This window comes from Hakea prostrata, chromosome 5, assembly GCF_041222555.1.
Source record: "Hakea prostrata isolate BN-2017 chromosome 5, UWA_Hpros_2, whole genome shotgun sequence".
Lineage (NCBI taxonomy): Eukaryota > Viridiplantae > Streptophyta > Magnoliopsida > Proteales > Proteaceae > Hakea > Hakea prostrata.
Genome location: NC_142604.1, coordinates 39,398,315 through 39,421,921, shown reverse-complemented (window position 1 = coordinate 39,421,921; position 23,607 = coordinate 39,398,315). Strand labels below are relative to the sequence as shown.

Genomic DNA, 23,607 nt, shown 5'->3' with positions numbered 1-23,607 from the left:
TATTACACTAACATACATTGAAAAATACAATAAAATACTCAATATTAGATGAAACGTCTCTTAAAATCACATCACCAATATGATACTCGATATTGATGTTTTAAACTTACTTTATAACATGTGAACATTTTAACTCATTTGCCTTTTTATTCTCTAGACTTTTCTTTGATGATATGTCCCAACAGGGAATATACAAACTATCTTACCCATCAGGCTGTCTTGGTCATACAATGAGATCCTACGCCGGTTGTATACCAAGATGTTTTGTAACCTAACTATCTTGTGTCCCTCACTGTCTTACAAAATGTTATTTTCTTTCCTTTAATATTAAATAAATAAATAAATAAAAAGATTAAGAGTAGGGACTAGTTTTCCATTTAACAAAGATATTAATAGATTCTCTTGTCACCAAAAAAAGAAAAATCTTTATAGATTCTTGCATTATAGTTTAGTGGTGATCAAAAGAGCTCTCACTAGTCAGTCCTTACCTAATTGCTGTATAATTCTCATTATTAGACCAGTTACAACACCCAATAGAAATGGGATACTGTTATAGTTAATAAAACTCCAAGATAAGAAGAAAAAAATTATGAAATAAAATATTCCAGCATCTGAATGCAAATTTTCTTATTCCAAGATTCAAAATCATGTAAACCGCAGGGGTATTTCCTCTGTTTTCTTGTCTTAACAAAAGTTCTGTGGTTACTCTCGACCCCAAAAAAAGGAGATTGAAGTACAAAAAAATTTATACTTATTCAAATAGTTATTACAAATAATGCCAAAATTGGAGATACAGATCCACCAAATCAACCATTTATAAAACATCCAAGTTGGTCATCCATCAGATCAAATAGTGTTGTGAACTGGGTAGCAATTCATTTTCAGGGATATGATCAACACATCTTAAAATGAGTTATCTTCGGTTAGACCATATGTATCTCAAACTACCTGTACCTGACTCAATCCATTGTCCTCTCCGAGTGTGTTCATCTGAGAAACTAAACCTGCTTCAAGTTCTGCCTTTGTCAGCAACCTGCTGGATTGATCAAAGGATGTATTGGCATGAATATTAACTTCTTCCAGTTGCATGGGTGTCAATGAAAAACGAGTCCCGACTGCATTGACAGTTCTGTCGATGAAATCTGATGTCGATAGATAGTCTTTCATACGACAAACAAATTCTACATGATTCCTTGCCTAGAAAGGAAGTGAAGCAACATGAGTAGAAAGTTATAAAACTAAATTAGAAAACCAACTAGCTACCAAAAAAACAAAAAAAGAAAGAATTAGAAGAACAACAGTAAGAAGTCACACGATGAAACATGGAGTGCTACAGATCATAATGCCATCCCGTCGATCGTTATGTCAAGTTACATGCTGAGTGTTTGAGCATATTTAAGAGCAATTATAAAACACTCCAAGCTTTCCACTATATGCAAGGACTAGATTCAACACCAACATACTATGAGCAGACACATGGGCCAACTCTTGTATCAGACACAACTTGGTACACAATTAATTGGTATGCTCATGCGCTGAATAATGTGAGCAACCAACTTATGTAGGCATGTAGCCGTAATTGATAACCCATAATCCATTTGAAAGACTAACCATTGAATGAGACAGTGGCAACTGCCAGAAGGTTCAGAAAACATGCCTAAGCTTAATGCTTGGAATTCTTTCCTTCGTAGGGTCATTTTTATGATTTAACAAAAGTATGTTCACTCCTACTCCCACCTCAAACAAGAGGAATAGACCACCAAACAAGTACTTCCATATCCCCTTCCTGGATGGAGTCAGGACAGGGAACCAAGGCTTCTAGTGCAGATAAACTCTCTAACGCAGTTTGCTGGAATAAAAGTGGGGTGGGAAAATTCTTGAAAAATGTGTAGATTTTTTACTTTTCCCTTAAATCCCAAAATGCTAGATTGTTTGGTTGCTTGGGATGGGAAAGTGGGAGACAAGTTTCCTTGATTCAAGGAAACTTGTCTGCTGATGTGGCAGTCCAACTTTCCCACCCCATGCCATTTTAAAACCCCACATATTTGGTGGGACTTTGTAGGAAAATTGGGAAAAGTAAAAAATGGGACCCACCCCTATCACTTTTCCATAAGGCTGCGTTTGTTTGCAAAGGTGGGGTGGGAAAAAAGGGGTGGGAAAAAAAAACAAGTGGGTCCCATGTGTAGTGGGGTGAGGGAGAAGGAAAGGAAAGGGTTTTGTGGAAAAGTGATAGGGGTGGGTCCCATTTTTTACTTTTCCCAACTTTCCCACAAAGTCTCACCAAATATGTGGGGTTTTAAAATGGCATGGGGTGGGAAAGTTGGGTTGTCACATCAACAGACAAGTTTCCTTGATTCAAGGAAACTTGTCTCCTACTTTCCCACCCCAAGCAACCAAACAATCTACCATTTTGGGATTTAAGGGAAAAGTAAGAAATCTACACTCTTTTCAAGAATTTTCCCACCCCTTTTTTCCCACCCCACCTTTATTCCAGCAAACAAACGCAGCCTAAGGGAAAGGAGATGACAGGCTAGCAAGGGCTAGTAAGTGACAGGGCAACGATAAGCCGTGTCAGACAGGAACTTTAGAAGATGTAAATCCCTCAATTCGAGATTTTTCGTCTGAAATCTATCTGTTGGGACACTCTCTCAAGGTGATCCAGAAGGGCATTCCTTGCCTTGCGGCTTCAATCCTGATTCCTTGATGAACAGAACAAGTAGAAAGTGAGTACTAACCCCAAGGGCGACCTAATGAGTATGGCTGCTTCTCGTTTAGATGGCATTAAGAGTTCACAAATGCTGAACACTCCCCTCAAAACCACACAAGAAGACCTTCCAAGACCTTTCAGGTTTTATCGCATCTGGTGTTCTCATCATGGGTTCATGCACTCTTTCCGCAACCAGTGCAATAAAGAGACTGCTAATATTTATTGTCGGGAATGCTTTCAGGAACACACAATGCAAGAGGAGACATAGATCTTGAAAAGAAAGAAGAAAAAAAAATTGCACAAAGAATATATATACACGATGAACATGATAAATTTTAGGACAAAACAAAACAAAAGTAACAAAGAGATGGCCAAAGCATGAAAGAACAACAATCAGGTAAATGTATGGAAGAAACCAGAAACCCCAATGCAAACAAGATTGTACCCCGGGGATGAGGAGAGAAGGGGGGATTGAAATCCATGGGACTACTTTGGAACAATAACCAAGATCTCGGCTTTGGCCAGCTAGAAACCGAGATATGCTGAGGTTTGTTGAAAATATGTTGAAACCAGGGATTTTTGGGGTAAAACTACACAAGTGATAGGCTGGTTGAAACTACCAAAACTTGTCGAAACTGCTGAAATTGGGTTCGCTAAAGTTGGTCATAACTTAGCATTTATTGGCTTTAACTACCAAAATTGTCGAAATATTAGTCAAAACTATTGAAATTTTCGAAATATTGTGAAAACTTGTCAAAACCTAGGACCTTAAAAACCATGGAATTTTGGTTAAACTCGACAATGTGATGGGCTAGTCGAAACCATCAAAACTAAAGAAACTTGTCGAAACTGCTGAGATAGGTTGGTTGAAATTGGTCATAACATGGCATTTACTGGTCGAAACCACCAAAATTTATGAAATATTGTCAAAACCTGGGACTCTTAAAACTAAAACCTAGTTGCATCTAGGTTTGGGAAACCAAGGTTAACCAAAACTTTGGACCATCTTGGTCAAAACTTGAACAATGGTTTAGATATTCTCCTCAGATTTTGTATATTTCTTCTCATCCAGGTAACAAATGCAGTAACAGTGACATCACCAGGATAATAAAGGGGTAGCATAGACATGAGAAGCTCAAGAAGAGATTCTACGCATTACAGGACATGGAGGTTGCAGGAAACATAAAGTAGAAAAATAAAAAGAAAGTGGGCTTGCAGCCTGTGTGGATGGTGTTGCAGAGAGGTGGGGAAGGTGGATTTGCAGGAAAAGCAGGAGGAGAAGAGGAAGAAGAAAAGTAAAAGGGAAAGAATGTGTTGATGTTACCCTTAATAAGTAAGGGCTATGTGGTCACAGCAGGTTTTTTATTAACATAGTTAAACAGTAAAATCATTAGTTTCAGGGGATAAGTAAGTAATTCTAAGAAACACAGGGGATGCTCTCTGATTTGTCAGAAAGGTGGGGGAGGTCAAATCAAAATACCATAATGTAATAGTAATATTTTTCTTATGTACTACCCCTTGCCATATTCATCTGGATGAATCCTTTTCTGAACAAAAATAAAACAAGGATCAACATAACAGAGATGAAAGAAAAAGAAAAAAAAGATTCAGATCGTACTGATCGATATTCAGGAGCTCGTCTCGGTATTTTTAGATAAGCCATATTTCTGTCCTCGTAATCCCATAAAAAGGAAGTATGGTGGATCCACCGTCTTTTTGATATAGATTGAGCATTTCCACCAAACTTGCTGGTCCCAAAAACATAATCTACAACCAAGGAATTTCTACATTATTCCATCCACTTGAGCAAACATTAAAAGAAACGAGATAAGTTATCCAATGAAGTATAAACCACACAGAAGTCCTATTCAGAAATTCTAGCAACATAAGGATGAGATACCGGTAATATAGGCTTGAACAGAACAGAGCACAACAATACAATGAATTATTGTTGGTGAAAAACAAAATCTTGGAAGTGCAAGTAATAACAAACTGAAAAAGCTAGCTGGCCAGAAAATCAGTATATTTCTCCCAATCTCCTTTGCATGGTTCTTTTTCATGCTAAGATGGTTATATGAAATAGCTAGGTTCCATTTTGATAGGTCACTTAATTGCATTAATATTATATCAAATCCTTTGTATTTTAATGAGACTAATTGATTGTTTTATTTGGATATGGACAGATTATAGCATTTGGATATCAAATCTATAAAAAGAAAGGTTAGAACTATATTGGCACATTTTTAAATCAAATCAAAGAATTATGCCCAAATTAAGATGGAAGATTTGATTATGTCAAAGCTAGAGATTTGATTTTGTCCAAATCAGAAGGATTTTCGTGAAATGTCTTAATTCAACAAGCAAATATTTCGTTCTCTCTTGCGATCAAATATCTAAGGAAGAAGCTGAATTGGAAAGTGACTAAATTAGAAACCATTGCATTGGCAAAGAGGAAGATGGAAACAATCAAATGGGCAAGGAGAAAGAAAGGAAACAACTGAATTGGGAAGAATTGCATTGCTAAAGCGAACAATGGAAATGGCAGAATTGAAAAGAATGCAGAATTGGCAGGAATCCTCTATAAGAAGGAATGCATTTTCAGAGATTGAACAACACAAGCTACAGCAAGAGGAAGCCACAGTTCTGAGGAAGAACGGCACAATGTTTTCTATTTTCATTTCTTTAATTTTCTTTTCCATGTCTAGCTAATTTCATCTTTCGATCAAGATTAATGGAAGTTTGATTTTCGCCAATTGTGAGACTTCAGATTATTAGTTTTCTTTAATTTTCAGGTATTTATGCGTTTTCCATGTTTATTATGTTATTGTATTAATCCTTAGACAAGAGATCTATTGTTTGACAGTTAATAAAACCTAATCAATTAGAATAATTTTTATTATTCTCATATAAGTGACAAATAGCATGCTCGAATGGGTAATCCATGCCCTAGAGAGTTTGCTATGAGAATGTATGTCCTAGTTTAAATAAACAAGGCTTTTACGGGTTTATTGACTAGGGATTGGGTCTTTCATTTTTTATGCGATTAATAGACATAACTCAAATGACAGATCCGAAGGTTATGTTTATTAATTAGGGAATAACTCAAAGGACAGATCCGAAGGTTGTCGATAAAGTAGGGAAATATTGGTTGTTAGAGGACTGATCCTCAATGACCATAACCAATCTACCTGAAATTAAAGTTTTTTTTTGTTTTTAAGTAAATGATCAATTGAGAGAATCAATACTGAAATTAAATCTTGATTGAAAGCTTTTATTATTCTGATTTTCTTGTTAATTACTGCATTCGTTTATTTTTATTTAGTTTATTGATTCAAAAACCCCCCATTTTTATCAAGGAATAAATCTTCATCAATCTCTGTGGATTCGACCCTACACACTGCTATTACAAATTCAGTTGAGAGAAGGATTATCTTTGGTGGATTCGACACCCATCAAATTTTGGCGCCAATGCCGGGGATTGGTTCTTTTAGATTTATTCCTTTTGCTTTGTTTTATTTTATTTTCCTTTTTTTCCTTAATCTCTTGGTTGTTTGTTTTATGCCTCGATTCACTCGTACAGGTGAACTTCAATTTGATCTTGAGATTGAGAAAACAGCCCGTAGATTGAGGAAGGAAACCAAACAACATTTTCAGGGAGTATCGTCTTCTTCATCTTCTAGTATTGATTTAATTGGATTATTTGGGCTTGAAGAAGAAACCATGGATGCTAATAATATTAATGAGAGGACTTAAAAGATTTAGCCATGCCAAATTTGAACCAACAACCATTATGTATTGAATATCCAAATATTGAGGTTGCTTTTGAATTAAAATCTAGTTTGATTCATTTACTCCCCACTTTCCGTGGTCTTGCAGGTGAAGATCCTCATAAACATCTGAAGGAGTTCCATGTGGTGTGCTCCACAATGAGGCCACATGGTGCAAAAGATGAACAAATCAAGTTACGAGCCTTTCCATTTTCTTTGTCTGAAAAAGCTAAAGATTGGTTGTACTACTTACCTTCTGGTTCAATAACCACCTAGATTGAGATGAAAAGGTAGTTTCTTGAAAAGTTTTTTCCTGCCTCACGAGCTGCCACTATAAGGAAAGATATATGTGGGATCCGACAATATCATGGAGAAACTCTTCATGAGTATTGGGAAAGATTCGAGCAATTGTGTGCTAGTTGTCCCCAACATCAAATTTCCGACCAACTTCTAATTCAATATTTTTATGAAGGGCTATCTAACATGGATAGGAATATGATTGATGCTGCTAATGGAGGTGCGTTGGTACATAAAACCCCTACTGAGGCAAGAAATTTAATCTCTAACCAACACTCCACAATTTGGGACTAGACGGGATGATCCACCAAGAAGAGTTAATGAGGTAAGTGTCTCTTCCATTGACCACAACGTTTGGATAATCTAACTTCTCTTGTGGAAAAATTGGTTGTAGGAAATATCCAATAAGTGAAGGCTTGTGGTATTTGCTTCAAAACAAATCATGCCACAGATGCATGCCCAACGCTTCAAGATGAAACTCATGAACATGCCAATATTGTCGGAGGATTCCCAGGACCACCACAAAGAAGAAATGATCTAAACTCAAACACATACAGTCCAGGATGGAAGGATCACCCAAATTTGAGTTATGGGCCTAGAGCTAACAATTTCCAACAACAATATCAGCCAAAGCAGTCCGATCAACAATATCAACAAGCTCCTAAGCTAGGTAAGTCTCTTGAACAATTAGTTGAATCCATTGCTCTTAGTTCTCATCAATTCCAACAAGATACAAGAGCAAGCATTCAAAACTTGGAGGGTCAAATCAGTCAACTCGCATCTTCAGTAAACTTGAGAATCAAGGAAAATTGCCTTCACAAACAATTATCAATCCAAAGCAAAATGTGAGTGTCATGACATTGAGAAGTGATAAAGAGTTAGAAGGACCCATTGCTCATAATTCAAATTTAAGAGAGGAGACAGAAAAAGAAGTATCACCTCCTGTACAACATGTAACCCGAAGGTAACACCCCCTCCTTTTCCAACAAGGCTTTCTCAATCAAAAAAACTTGAAGAGGAAAAAGAAATTCTTGAGACATTTCGCAAAGTTGAGGTAAATATTCCTTTAATTGATGCTATCAAACAATTTCCTCGCTATGCGAAATTTCTTAAGGAATTATGTACTAATAAGAGAAAGTTGCAAGGCAATGAGAAAATAAGTGTTGGGGAGAATGTCTCAGCTGTGTTACAAAAGAAATTACCTTCAAAGTGCAAAGATCCAGGTATGTTTGTCATTCCTTGTAAAATAGATAATGTGAAAGTTGAGAAGGCTATGTGTGATTTGGGTGCTTCTATTAATGTTATGCCTTTATCAATTTATAAATCGTTGAATGTTGGCCCTTTGAAAAATACTGGCGTAATAATTCAATTGGCTGATAGATCAAATGTTTATCCTGAAGGAGTGTTAGAAGATGCAAGTAAATGGATTAGTTTTTCCTCCAGATTTTAATGTACTTGATATGAAAGAAGACTATTCTTCTAATTCAAGTTTGATTTTATTGGGGAGACCTTTCTTGAAAACTGTTAGAATTAAAATCGATGTGCATGATGGAACATTAACAATGGAGTTTGATGGCGAGATCATTAAATTTAATATCTATGCTTCCATTAGATATCCTAATGATGTATATGTTGTTTATGCTTTTGATGCCATTGACACTCTAGCTCAAAAAACATTTAATTTTTGTGATGAAGACAAGTTAAAAATTGCACTTAGTAATGGTTTAACTCTTGAAGAAGTGCAACTTGCAAAAGAAGTGTTTGTAATAGAGGATGAATTGCAAAATACTATTTTTGAATTAGAGTCACTTAGACCTATGAGTTAAACCATAATTTTTGCAAAATACTTCAAAGTGATTCTAATTCAAAAATAGTATTTTGCAATTCATCCTCTATTCCAAACTCTTCTTTTGCAAGCTGCACTTCTTCAAGAATTAAACCATTACTAAGTGCAATTTTTAACTTGTCTTCATCACAAAAATTAAATGTTTTTTGAGCTAGAGTGTCAATGGCATCAATAGCATAAACAACATATACATCATTAGGATATCTCATGGAATCATAGATATTAAATTTAATGATCTCGCCATCAAACTCCATTGTTAATGTTCCATCATGCACATCGATTTTAGTTCTACCAGTTTTTAAGAAAAGTCTCCCCAATAAAATCAAACTTGAATTAGGAGAATAGTCTTCTTCCATATCAAGTACATAAAAATCTGTAGGAAAAACTAATCCATTTACTTGAACTAAAACATCTTCTAACACTCCTTCAGGATAAACATTTGATCTATCAGCCAATTGAATTATTACGCCAGTATTTTTCAAAGGGCCAACATTCAACGATTTATAAACTGATAAAGGCATAACATTAATAGAAGCACCCAAATCACACATAGCCTTCTCAACTTTCACATTATCTATTTTACAAGGAATGACAAACATACCTGGATCTTTGCACTTTGAAGGTAATTTCTTTTGTAACACAGCTGAGACATTCTCCCCAACACTTATTTTCTCATTGCCTTGCAACTTTCTCTTATTAGTACATAATTCCTTAAGAAATTTCGCATAGCGAGGAAATTGTTTGATAGCATCAATTAAAGGAATATTTACCTCAACTTTGCGAAATGTCTCAAGAATTTCTTTTTCCTCTTCAAGTTTTTTTGATTGAGAAAGCCTTGTTGGAAAAGGAGGGGGTGTTACCTTCGGGTTACATGTTGTACAGGAGGTGATACTTCTTTTTCTGTCTCCTCTCTTAAATTTGAATTATGAGCAATGGGTCCTTCTAACTCTTTATCACTTCTCAATGTCATGACACTCACATTTTGCTTTGGATTGATAATTGTTTGTGAAGGCAATTTTCCTTGATTCTCAAGTTTACTGAAGATGCGAGTCGACTGATTTGACCCTCCAAGTTCTGAATGCTTGCTCTTGTATCCTGTTGGAATTGATGAGAACTAAGAGCAATGGATTCAACTAATTGTTCAGTAGACTTACCTAGCTTAGGAGCTTGTTGATATTGTTGATCGGACTGCTTTGGCTGATATTGTTGTTGGAAATTGTTAGCTCTAGGCCCATAACTCAAATTTGGGTGATCCTTCCATCCCGGATCGTATGTGTTTGAGTTTAGATCATTTCTTCTTTGTGGTGGTCCTAGGAATCCTCCGACAATATTGGCATGTTCATGAGTTTCATCTTGAAGCGTTGGGCATGCATCTGTGGCATGATTTGTTTTGAAGCAAATACCACAAGCCTTCACTTATTGGATATTTCCTACAACCAATTTTTCCACAAGAGAAGTTAGATTATCCAAACGTTGTGGTCAATGGAAGAGACACTTACCTCATTAACTTTTCTTAGTGGATCATCCCGTCTAGTCCCAAATTGTTGAGTGTTGGTTAGAGATTAAATTTCTTGCCTCAGTAGGGGTTTTATGTACCAACGCACCTCCATTAGCAGCATCAATCATATTCCTATCCATGTTAGATAGCCCTTCATAAAAATATTGAATTAGAAGTTGGTCGGAAATTTGATGTTGGGGACAACTAGCACACAATTGCTCGAATCTTTCTCAATACTCATGAAGAGTTTCTCCATGATATTGTCGGATCCCACATATATCTTTCCTTATAGTGGCAGCTCGTGAGGCAGGAAAAAACTTTTCAAGAAACTACCTTTTCATCTCAATCTAGGTGGTTATTGAACCAGAAGGTAAGTAGTACAACCAATCTTTAGCTTTTTCAGACAAAGAAAATGGAAAGGCTCGTAACTTGATTTGTTCATCGGTTGCACCATGTGGCCTCATTGTGGAGCACACCACATGGAACTCCTTCAGATGTTTATGAGGATCTTCACCTACAAAACCACGGAAAGTGGGGATTAAATGAATCAAACCAGATTTTAATTCAAAAGCAACCTCAATATTTGGATATTCAATACATAATGGTTGTTGGTTCAAATTTGGCATGGCTAAATCTTTAAGGTCCTCTCATTAATATTATTAGCACCCATGGTTTCTTCTTCAAGCCCAAATAATCCAATTAAATCAATACTAGAAGATGAAGAAGATGATACTCCCTGAAAATGTTGTTTGGTTTCCTTCATCAATCTACGAGCTGTTTTCTCAATCTCAGAATCAAATTGAAGTTCACCTGTACGAGTGGATCGAGGCATAAAACAAACAACCAAGAGATTAAGGAAAAAAGGAAAATAAAATAAAACAAAGCAAAAGGAATAAATCTAAAAGAACCAATCCCCGTCAACGGCGCCAAAATTTGATGGGTGTCAAATCCACCAAAGATAATTCTTCTCTCAACTGAATTTGTAATAGCAGTGAGTAGGGTCGAATCCACAGAGATTAGTGAAGATTTATTCCTTGATAAAAATGGGGGGTTTTTGAATCAATAAACTAAATAAAAATAAACGAATGCAGTAATTAACAAGAAAATCAGAATAATAAAAGCTTTCAATCAAGATTTAATTTCAGTATTGATTCTCTCAATTGATCATTTACTTAAAAACAAAAAAAAACTTTAATTTCAGGTAGATTGATTATGGTCATTGAGGATCAGTCCTCTAACAACCAATATTTCCCTACTTTATCGACAACCTTCGGATCTGTCCTTTGAGTTATTCCCTAATTAATAAACATAACCTTCGGATCTGTCCTTTGAGTTATGTCTATTAATCGCATAAAAAATGAAAGACCCAATCCCTAGTCAATAAACCCGGAAAAGCCTTGTTTATTTAAACTAGGACATACATTCTCATAGCAAACTCTCTAGGGCATTGATTACCCATTCGAGCATGCTATTTGTCACTTATATGAGAATAATAAAAATTATTCTAATTGACTAGGTTGTATTAACTATCAAACAATAGATCTCTTGTCTAAGGATTAATACAATAACATAATAAACATGGAAAACGCATAAATACCTGAGAATTAAAGAAAACTAATAATCTGAAGTCTCACAATTGGCGAAAATCAAACTTCCATTAATCTTGATCGAAAGATGAAATTAGCTAGACATGGAAAAGAAAATTAAAGAAATGACAATAGAAAGCATTGTGCCGTTCGTCCTCAGAACTGTGGCTTCCTCTTGCTGTAGCTTGTGTTGTTCAATCTCTAAAAATGCATTCCTTCTTATAGAGGATTCCTGCCAATTCTGCATTCTTTCCAATTCTGTCATTTCTATTGTTCGCTTTAGCAATGCAATTCTTCCCAATTCAGTTGTTTCCTTTCTTTCTCCTTGCCCATTTGATTGTTTCCATCTTCCTCTTTGCCAATGCAATGGTTTCTAATTTAGTCACTTTCCAATTTAGCTTCTTCCTTAGATATCTGATCTCAAGAGAGAACAAAATATTTGCTGGTTGAATTAAGACATTTCACGAAAATCCTTCTGATTTGGACAAAATCAAATCTCTAGCTTTGGACATAATCAAATCCTCCAGCTTAATTTGGGCATGATTATTTGATTTGATTTAAAAATGTGCCAATATAGTTCTAACCTTTCTTTTTATAGATTTGATATCCAAATGCTATAATCTGTCCATATCCAAATAAAATAATCAATTAGTCTCATTAAAATACAAAGGATTTGATATAATATTAATGCAATTAAGTGACCTATCACATTTGTTCATTAAAGAATTGAAGGGATCTCTAAAAATTTACAAAGCAACTCACTGTATAAGATTTTGGTTGTTGTGGGGAAATGTGGCCTCTGCATAGTTGTCAAAAGCGTTTGCCTAAGCAGCAAAGCGGTTTTTCAACCGCTTTAATTTCAACTGCTTAATTGACGCCCAATCTGCAAAGGAACTCCAATGCCCAAAGTGACATAGAACCTATTTTTTGCTCCAGGGGCACTGCTGCCCCCGCCGGGCCCCCGTGCCAGTTGGCAAGAGAATGTGAAGCATGAGCCATACTCAACATCAAGAATCAATAAATCAAGTAAATGCCTAGGCGGCGCTTTGGCAACCATGGTTTGATGAGATTATGTTTATGTTCTTTTTTTGAATCATTTTTCATAATTATGATTCTTGAATGCTTTTTTTTTGGATGAATGTAACTATTCAACATTTGTTTAGCTTATTATAGAAAGTAGTTGTATTGAAAAGTAGTGTAAAAGTAATTGAATTGAAAATTTTTGACCCAGCCGCTTTGATCGCCTTATTGCCGCTTTATCGCCTAATAGCCTAGGCGGCGTTCAAATCGTTTTGCCGCCTTGACAACCATGGGCCACTGCACATACATGGCAACCAATGAGTGCAAATAAGTTGGCATAATGGGAGGCAGGGCAGTTATTTCATCCCTTCTGTCTGATTGTGGTGGAGAGTGGCAGTATACTCCACCACAGATGAGATAGCTTTTCTCCATAAGATTTTATTTTGGATAACCAAAAATATATTAAAAGGAAAAAACAATACAAAGAAGGCATCATCCTAGAACCCCTTTAGAAGGGGTTTGGACAGTCTAAAATAGGAGGGCATTCCCTCCTAACTAGTATCCCAAATAGGAAAATAAGCCCAATAACAAACTGCAATAAACATGTGCTGCCTCATCCCTTTGAATCAAATCAACTAGCTTTTCAGTGAGTTGTATAGGATCTCACCACTCTTGTTGCTGCCTAACCTGAACCCTCGTCATACAACCTGTGCTGGTTCTGTTCTCTCCACACATGCCTAAATTCCACCTTAGCTAGCACAGCTGCCTCTTGCAAAATCCTCCCTTTTATAGCTTGATACTTCCAAGGACCTTGGATAGTCCCAATAAGAATATCAACTATTAGCTTCAAATCAGAATTTGATGGAAACTTCCAAATACGCTTGTTTAGGGCAAACTACAACATGGCTTAATGGCCTCAAGGAGATTTGAACTCCAGACTAATTACTTATGTTTAAAAAATGAGCATCACATTGGCAGGTGGGGCTTGGGAGCATCACACTATGACATTATTTGCATTCTCTTTTTACTCTTTTTTTTTTTGGGTTGGGGGGGGAGTGGAACTAGTAGCTTCTATACAGGACTTCAAACCTAGCTCCAAAGAGATTTGAACTCTTGACCTCATACTATAAGGCACTGATCTTTATCAACTAAGCCAAGTTTGGTCTATTACATTTAATTAATGCTCTTAACATTGGGGTATATTGCAAGTTATTGTTCCAGATGCTAGCTTTGCTTGAAGTACACCGCAATCTCATTGGATGATGATGGTCAAGATGGGCATGGCAGCCTATTTAGAAAAAATAGTTCTCCATAAGATTTTATTGAAAAGATATGTAAAAGTTGAGTAGCAACTTCCCATATAGATCCCATTATGCTTTTGACCCAAAAAAGTGGTGGCATCTTGATCATTCATCATAGAAACACTTAGCAAAAACAGAAAGCTCCATCCCCATCATATGGTTGGGTTGGTTTTGCACCAAGATCTCGCAAGATATCTTGCTTTTTTAAGAAGGCGAGATGAGATGAAGGGTGAGACGAGATAAAAGGTGAGACTCCCACATTTCGCTCAAGATCTCGCCTATCTTGCAAGATCTCTCCCTAGATCTTGCCATATCTCATTGGAACTCTCAATTTTTTGCCGATTTCAGCTAGATCTTCACTTGCAACTAATTTTAGCACATCTACAACACCAAAGGTAGATCAATCATTCTATGCTTGTCTTATGAACTTATGAGTTATAACTTATATAGAACTTTTGATGGTTGTATAATTTTATTATTCTATTCTCGAGAGTTGAGATTGTGATACTCATATGGATGAAATTTTGATGACATTTAACTGTATTGGTTATATTACATATTGTATAACCTTGCATTCCCCAATCCTACAGCATTTTAGTTTCACACTTAGGGTCGACTTGGAAGTCATACACAGGATTGTTTTATCACAAATCCAAGGATTCCAGTATTTTCAAAAGCTTAAATTAGGCCATCAACCAAGTTTGAACCCATCCTAGACCCTAAAACCCACCCAGATGGGCCATCAAGTTGGCCGAAAAAAAGACCATATCTCGACTGAGATCTCAGGTTTTAGAAGGGGCAAGATCTAGATCTTGAACCATGGCCAAAATAAATGACTACGAAGGAAAAATATGGTAAAGTTTGGCAATAGTTTCCCTAGCAGAGAGGCCATGTAAGAGATTCCCTCGTCAGACACCTAGTTCCACAAAGTGGAAAAATCAAATGGTAAGTCTGACCATTGGATATTTAGGAAATGATCTTGATAACTCACATGTATAATTCCATGTCCAAATTCATTCATTTACCTACAAAATAATGGCATACCCTCCCATGTGTGTATAGGCACCACTTTAGTAGTCCCTTGCATCCATATCAAATTACGCGATTTTTCAATGATCTGAATCACCACTTGGCCAACTCTTTTTCAGCTGAAATGACATGTGAGGAGAGGACTTTGGGATTTACTGGTCTAAAAAATTGGATCCGTGAAGCAGAAAAGCTACTCTTAACAAAATATATAGATAATAATCTACTTTTCAGGAAAATCTCATGTAAACAAATAGGCCTTCGAGAAAAATGTTACATGTAGTACAAGAACATTCTGCTTTCTAGGTATCAGCTTCCTTTTTTATACTAAGAAGGTTATCTGTAACATGTATGAAAATATTGACAAGGCCATTACCAGGGAGTAGGACAACAGGGGAAAGGACACAATTTCAAGTGCTAAAGTGCAGGCTGAGTTTTTCGTATGTGAGTGGACGTTCTAAGTTATGTAGAGTATTAAATCTATTCCTTAGAATTATTGTGAATTATTCATATAACTTGTGAAGTGTAGTGTGGTTGTGATTACAAACAGTTACATCTGGTCACAGAAGAAGTTGTTTTACAATTTTAGCCTTCTTTCTTTAGCATGCAGCTCCCACCACCGTCACCACCCCAGTTTGCAGCTTCCTCGCCAACCTCAATTTGTTCCCACTCTCCCTCTTCCTTTCTCCTCCTTCAAGGCTCCCAATTCCACCTCCACCTTGCACTTGAAACCCCCCTCTTCCCATTCCAACCCACACCCATGCTCATCCTTCGACTCTCAGCAGGGTTCCACTGGTTGTTGCTTATTGAGTCCCCCACAAAAAGGATTTTCTTCCCTTAAACCTATTTAAAACCAACAGTGCATCTAATTCACCACCTAGAAAACAATCATCATGAAATTCATCACTAGAAGCCGAATAATTTTCCAATTGGAAAATGGAGATGCAAATCAGTATTTCCAAACCAAATTTTAGCACAACAACAACAACAACAACAACAATAAGCCTTTTCCCAACTAAATGGGGTCGGCTACATGGATTCTTGCCCTCCAATCGGTTCTGTTCAAGGCCATGCTAGATAGAAGGCCTAAGCTATACATATCCTTTCTCACCACTTCTCCTAAGGTTATCTTAGGTCTACCCCTAGCTCTCTAGTTCCTTCAATATGGATTATATCACTTCTCCGAACAGGAGCATTTATAGATCTCCGTTGAACGTGCCCGTGCCACCTCAAACGACTTTCTCTAAGCTTATCACTTATGGGAGCAACTCCAAGACCAACTCTAATATGATCGTTTCTTATCTTATCCATCCTAGTTTTGCCACTCATCCATCTTAACATCCTCATTTCTGCTACACTGAGTTTATCTATATGATTCTTTTTAACAGCCCAACACTCTGCACCGTACATCATAGCTGGTCGGACAACGGTCCTATAAAATTTTCCTTTAAGCTTTAATGGAATACGCCGATCACATAAGACCCCAGATGCACCTCTCCACTTCATCCACCCTATTTTAATTCTTTGGGAATCCTCATCTTCTAAATCACCTCTTTTACTTATGATTGAACCTAGGTACCTAAAACAATCACTCTGAGGAATCTCTTTATCGTCAAGTATCACCACTTCATCATCTCGCTCGATCATGACTAAAGTTACAAACTAGATATTACGTCTTCGATCTACTAAGTTTAAAGCCTTTTGATTCCAAAGCTACTCTCCATGATTCTAATTTGGTATTAATCCCCACTTGGGTCTCATCAATCAACACAATATCATCCGCAAAAAGCATACACCAGAGGACCTCATCTTGAATGTCTTTGGTTAATTCATCCATTACCGGTGCAAATAGATATGGGCTTAAAGTTGACCCTTGATGTAGCCCAACTGTTATCGGGAATTCATTACTTTGTCCCCCCACTGTTCTAACACTAATCACCGAACCATCATACATATCCTTAACTATATCTACATATTTACTTGCAACACTTCCTTTCTCTAGTACTTGCCAAATTAACGCTCTAGGGACTCTATCATAAGCTTTTTCTAGGTCAATAAATACCATATGAAGGTCTTTCCTACATTCTCTATACCTTTCCATAACTCTCCTAATTAAGTAAATAGCCTCCGTTGTAGATCTTCCCAAAGATAAACCCAAATTGGTTCTCCGTAACTGTAGTTAAGTGTCTCAATCGGGTTTCAATTATTCTCTCCCATAATTTTATCGTATGGCTCATCAATTTAATGCCTCTATAGTTATTACAACTTTAAATATTTCCTTTATTTTTGTAAATTGGAACCACAACACTTCTCCTCCAATCATCTGGCATTTTCCCTGTGCTCATAATCTTATTAAACAACTTAGTCAACCAAACTAGTCCATCGGTTCCTAAGCTCTTCCATACTTCAATTGGGATTTCATCAGGACCTTGTGTCTTGCCGAGTTTCATCCTCCTTAAAGCTTCTTTTACTTCGGACATCGAAATTCTACGTATATAAGTTCGGACACCGGTGCCTTGGTGAAAAGTGTAATCGTCCGACACATAAGTGCTTGAAGAATGCTCATTTAGTAAACTAGAGAAATAGGTTTCCCATCTTTTCTTAATATCCTCCTCACAAACTAATACTTTACCATCTCCATTTTTAATACATCTAACATTGTCAAGATCTCTACTCTTCCTATCCCTCATCTTAGCTATCTTATAAATAGATTTTTCCCCTTCCTTTGTGCCCAACTTATTATATAACTCTTCATACTTCCTTTCCCTTGCTTTTCCGCGCAATTTTCTTAGCTTCATTTCTATCTAACCTATACCTTTGAAGATCCTCAACATCCTTAGTTCTTTGCCATGTCTTAAAACTAGCTTTTTTATTCCTAATGGCAGCTTGAACCTCACTATCCCACCACCACGTCTCTCTATAAGAATGGATCTTTCCTTTTGATTCACCTAGAACATCTTTAGCCACCTTCTTAATACACATAGCCATCTCATTCCACATTGCATTGGTATCCCCTTTAAAATCCCATTTTCCTTGTTTGACTACTTCATTAACGAAGGATTTAGAGTACTCTCCTTTCAAATTCCACCATCTTATTCTCGGGATAGTTTACCTTGGACCTTTTATGTGTTCTTGGGACTAAGCACATATCCAAGACCACAAGTCTATGTTGTGCGGTTAAGCTTTCCCCGGTATCACCTTGCAATCCTTGCACAACAATCTATCAGTCCTTCTAGTTAGGAAGAAATCTATTTGGCTTCTATGCTGTCCACTTTTGAAAGTAATTAAATGTTCATCTCTCTTTTTGAAGTAAGTATTTATAATAGATAGATCAAAAGCAGTAGCAAAATCCAAAATTGAAATCCCCTCGTCATTCCTTTCTCCAAAACCATAACCTCCATGAACTCTCTCATATCCTCTTTGATCTTTTCCAATATGTCCATTTAAATCACCTCCTATGATAATCTTTTCTCCTTGATGAATTCCTTGCAGTAATCCACCCATATTTTCCCAAAATTCTAGCTTTAGACTTTCATCTAGTCCTACTTGAGCTGCATATGCACAAATTATATTTACGAACTCTTTCTCCATTACAAGCTTGATAGCAATAATCCTATCACCCACTCTTTTAACATCCACCACATCATTTTTTAAATCTTTATCCACTATTATACCCACTCCATTTTTATTTGTTTTATCCCCAAGTATACCAAAGTTTAAAGTCATCCAACTCTTTGGCTTTTTTACCCCTCCATCTAGTCTCTTGAATGCAAGCTACATTAATCCTTCTTCTCCTCATAACATCTATCAATTCTAAGCTCTTACCAGTTAGAGATCCTATGTTCCAAGATGCCATTCTAATCCTACGCTTATGGACTAGCTTCTTTACCCGCACTCGTCCACGGCGCGGGAACCCTTGCCTACTTATCACCGCATCTGGGCGCCGATGCGACGCGTCGCTTACAGGGGACGCCCTAGCTAACCCTTGCCCACTTATCACTACACCCGGGCCATAGTGTAGCGCGTCGCTTCTTTTGTCGGGGAACACCCTAGCATAGCTTTTATCATATAAGGTCGAATCCATGAAAAAAGGTTTGGCTAGATTTTTTCCGGTGCCGGCTGCCGACCTGACGCACCAACCCTCCTCCTTTACCCGGGCTTGGGACCGGCAGCAAAACACTGGCGGAGTTCTTCTTTTTTTTTTTTTTTTTTTTTTTTTTTTTTTAGCACAGAAGATAAGAAAAAGGAAATTGGTATCTTGACTAGCTGGACAGTAGTAACAGGCCCGGTGCTTGGACATGTGGTCCTAAGCCTCACTGTAGGAGTTTCAGGAGTATGTTAAGTAGCTGGTAAAACATGCAATAGTGGGTGTCATGGCTGCTAATTAAGCCCAATGGACCAGCTTTTAAGCTCTGCTTCACTGACAATGACAGAACTGTGGTTTCTTCTTCTCACCAATCATTGTCCCCATTCAACACCTTAACAAACCAAACCAGAAACACTAAAAAGTCCTTTCATTTGAAGACCTAGGTGGTGATAGCCAAATAATCTAAGAATTAGGCAAAGGTTGAAGGGTTAAATTGTCAATAGCTTCCTTTTCACATCACATGGCCCACTTCTAGTTCTCACCCAGATCATACCTACACCACATAGGAATGAACAGAAGAAAAGGTAGATTGATAAGGAGAAAAAGAGATGGGTGAGTTTGGTACTACTAGGGTAGGAATGAGGTCAGAGGAGAAATGGACATTCAAAAATAAACAACTGCAATAGAAGATCAGAAAGGGTCAGATAAGGAACACTAGTTTATTTCCCTCTGCTTTGTCGTTTGCTTTCTGTGAACACTAGTTTATTGCTCCCCTTCCCCCCCCCCCCCCTCTGCAAGACAGTACAGCTGATGGAGGAGCTGTCCGGAACCTACTTGATGCTTCTATGACTGCAAATTGGTTTGCTCTTCTAAAAACCATATATGGAGGTGATAAAACCACAGCTTTGAAAAAGTAACTGAAAAATAGAGGACATGACAGGCAAATCATTGTTCTTTTCTAGCAAATAATACTGTTCAGATGACACTTGGCAACAATGCTTGATCTAGGATATCTTTATGGTAGAAGTTCTGGTGCAGTCGTGGGTGGCACATTATAGGGCCATGAATTCACTGCAGCTATGGAGAAGCCCTGACAGTAGCGGTCGGTTTGATTCTCCAAATTTCGTGCATTATTCTGTAAAGGTGAACATGATATATGAGAGTATTATGGGGTTGATGAAATATTGGAGAGACAACATCATCACCTAACAGTAGGGGTATGTGTAATTGTATTTTACTACACAAGGGAATTTTCGAAATTTTACAGATTTAAGGGCTACTAACACCAGGTGATGCATCAAGCCCCCAATTAGGTATCTTAGATTTGAAGCTCTGCAGTTAGATGCCAAAGTTAAGCCCCTAGATTCACTGCCCAGCAGCACATTAGTAGTTTAACAGTATTTTATACTAATCTTTTCAACTCCAAATGAATTTCAGCTGGGTAAGTGCATTATAGTAATTCGGCACAGCTAGGTTAGGACAGTGTAGCCCTCTATTTAATTTCAGTTATTTCAGTATTCTATTTTAATTTGAGTTCTAATAAGGCAGCCCATGATGCAGAGTTCCATTTAAAAGTCAAGTTATAAGACGGTTATCCATTTTCAGTCCAAGTCCTAGTTCTACCATGATTTATAAGGCTATAAAAGCCTTCCAACACCCCCTTCCCCTAACCAACAAAAATTGAAAAAACATGATGGAACTACACAACCTTCATTATCAGATGAAATATCAGGTTTGCTGCTCAGTTGATTGACTCTTTAATGTTCTCACCTACAATAGTGCTTTCAGCTTTGGCAAGGTACCTCCAAGCGTCTGAAAAAATGGTTCTCAGTGAAGTCAAGTAGAGATCCTTCAGTTGCATATGGACTCAGCCAGCGGAAGCCATCCTAACTACTCCAAAGTTCAGAAAAGGCTCCCCCATCCAGGGATCTGGCAGTCAGCACCCATTCCCTTATCTTATCACCTTTTTATATTTTTTAGAATTTCAGACTACCCAAGACAACCAAATCTCAAGGTCAGGTCTACTCCTTTGGACGAAAAAAAAAAAGGTCTACTCCAACTTAACCATTAGACCTGTCCCAAACTTCAGGCACATCAATTACCCAACCCTGATGACCGTAGAACCTAATTTAACCTCATTTTGACCAGCCAATTTTAAGATATAATTGTCGTTTTGTATTCTCATATTCCCTAAAACCCTAAAACAAAGAAACCCCATAACTTCCAATTTGATTATCCAAACCCAACAAAACTTGGAGTATCATATCCCTATGTCATTACCTATATTTCATCCGGGTTTCTACCCATTTCGACATCCCTAACCCGAGAAGGTTCTTGAATTTTCGTACTTCCTAGGACCATAAAAACAAGAACACAGATCTAGCCTAATTTACCCATTGGAACAGCACTAAAATTGGAGGATCATTATCTACATTCAAGTTTCATCCTGCTATGTTACCAAGATACTGCAGATTTCCGTCTCAAGTGACAACAACAAGAAGTCATGTCCCAACTAGATGGGGTCAGGTAGATGGATTGTCGTCTTCCAATCAGCTCTATTTAAGGCCATACTGGATAGAAGGCCTAACCTATGCATATCCTTTCGCGCCACTTCTTTTAAGGTTATTTTAGGTCTACCTCAGGTTCTTCTAATTCCTTAAATCTGAATTAAATCACTTCTCCAAATAAGGGCATTTAAGGGCCTCCGTTGAACGTGCCCATACCACCTCAATTGGTTTTGTCATAGCTTTTCATTTATCCGAAAACAATCATTCCTTCCTTCACTCTTCCTAGTTTTTCCACTCATCCATCTTAGCATCCTCATTTCTGCTAGACTAATTTTATCTATGTGATGTTTCATGCATCATAGCCAGTCGTACGACGGTCTTAACGAATTTCCACCTAAACTTTAAAGGAATACATCAATCACACAAGACCTAGACTATTTTAATTCTTTGGTAAACATCACCCTCTATATCACCTTTTTTTTATCTATTATATGATTGGCCAGCGTACCTAAAACAGTCACTTTGTCAAATCTCCTTTGCATCAAGTTTCACCACCCCATCACCCATCCAATCCCGACCAAACTTACACACTATATATATTGTCTCAGTTCTATGTAGTTTAAAGCCTTTTGATTCCAAAGCTACCCCTCGTGATTCTAACTTGAAATTAATCCCAACTTGTGTCTACCAAAACAATATCATTAGAAAAAAGCATACACCAAGGAACCTCATCTTGAATTTCTTTGGTTAAATCACCTATTATAAGTGTAAATAAAGATGGGCTTAAAGTTGTTGATCCTTAATGTAACCCAACTGTAATCGGGAATGCACCACCTTGTCCCCCTTTCCGTTCTTACAGTTGTCACGGAACCATCATACATATCTTTAACTTTGTACATGTATTTTCTTGCAACATTTCTTTCTTCAATTTTTGCCAAATTAACACTCTAGGGACTCTTTTACTATGTCAATAAAATACAATAATGAAGATCTTTCTTACACTCTTTATACCTCTCCAAAGTCTCCTAATAAGGCAAATAGCTTCCATTGTAGATCTTCCCAGCATAAAACCAATTTGGTTCCTCGTAATAGTGGTTTCTTGTCTTAAATGGGTTTCAATTACTCTCCCATAATTTCATGATATGACTCATCAATTTTATGCCTCTATAATTATTACAAGAATCATAGTTGTCAAGGCGACGCCTTGGTGCCCTAGCTCTTTTTTGGGTCAAGGCGACCTCATGTCGTCTTGTCACATAGGCAATTCCTTAGTGCCTTGCTTGGTGCGCCTTGGTTTTTGTTGTCCTCTTTCACCTCGCCTCGCCTCACTTTGTCATCTTGACAATTGTTACAAAAATCTCCTTTATTGTTGTAAATTGGGAACATAATGCTTCTCCTCCATTCATCAGGAATTTTCCTTTCATTCATGATCCTATTGAACAATTAACATTGCCATTTGAAGATTTTTCCATTGAAGATTGCCATAGTTCCAAATTGGAAACTCTATCTCTCCTCTTTGTCCCTAACACAACCTTCAAGTTTCAAACCAAACAAATCAGCCAAGACCCCACCAGAAATCTCTCTGATTTGCCTTATAAACCCCCTAACTGAAATTTCCAGAAACACTTTCTTGAACCCAATTGAGTTGGTTCTGGTTTGAAAAAAATAAATAAATAAGTAAAAAGAGTTGAATCTGAACATGGTCTTGGAAGAACTAGCTCCTAGCTGACCCTATTCAATCTAGGATTACATAACAGAGGAATTATATGTAATTTTCGCTTCTTCTATTTTTTTTTCAATACATGTCTTGATCTTATCTTCTACATGCTTCTCTTTGGGACTAGCTTAGGTGATGCTCCACCAAACCAACAAAAACTTGCCACACCATCAGACTAGGCTGCCTCTCACAGCAGTTAGAATCCCGCAATCTTGCTGGGCTGGTTTTCAGGGCTTGTTCCTGCAGGC

At 37.2% G+C, this 23,607-nt stretch overlaps 1 long non-coding RNA gene across 1 annotated transcript in view; it reads right to left on the bottom strand.

The window, feature by feature from the left end:
• Positions 1–566: 566 nt before the first annotated feature.
• The window catches only part of LOC149015956 (uncharacterized), a 35,757-nt gene continuing 12,716 nt past the window's right edge, over positions 567–23,607 (bottom strand). Inside the window, exon 3 of the long non-coding RNA XR_016173597.1 lies at positions 567–1,197. This is a non-coding gene — a long non-coding RNA (uncharacterized LOC149015956). The remainder of the gene's footprint in view (positions 1,198–23,607) is intronic.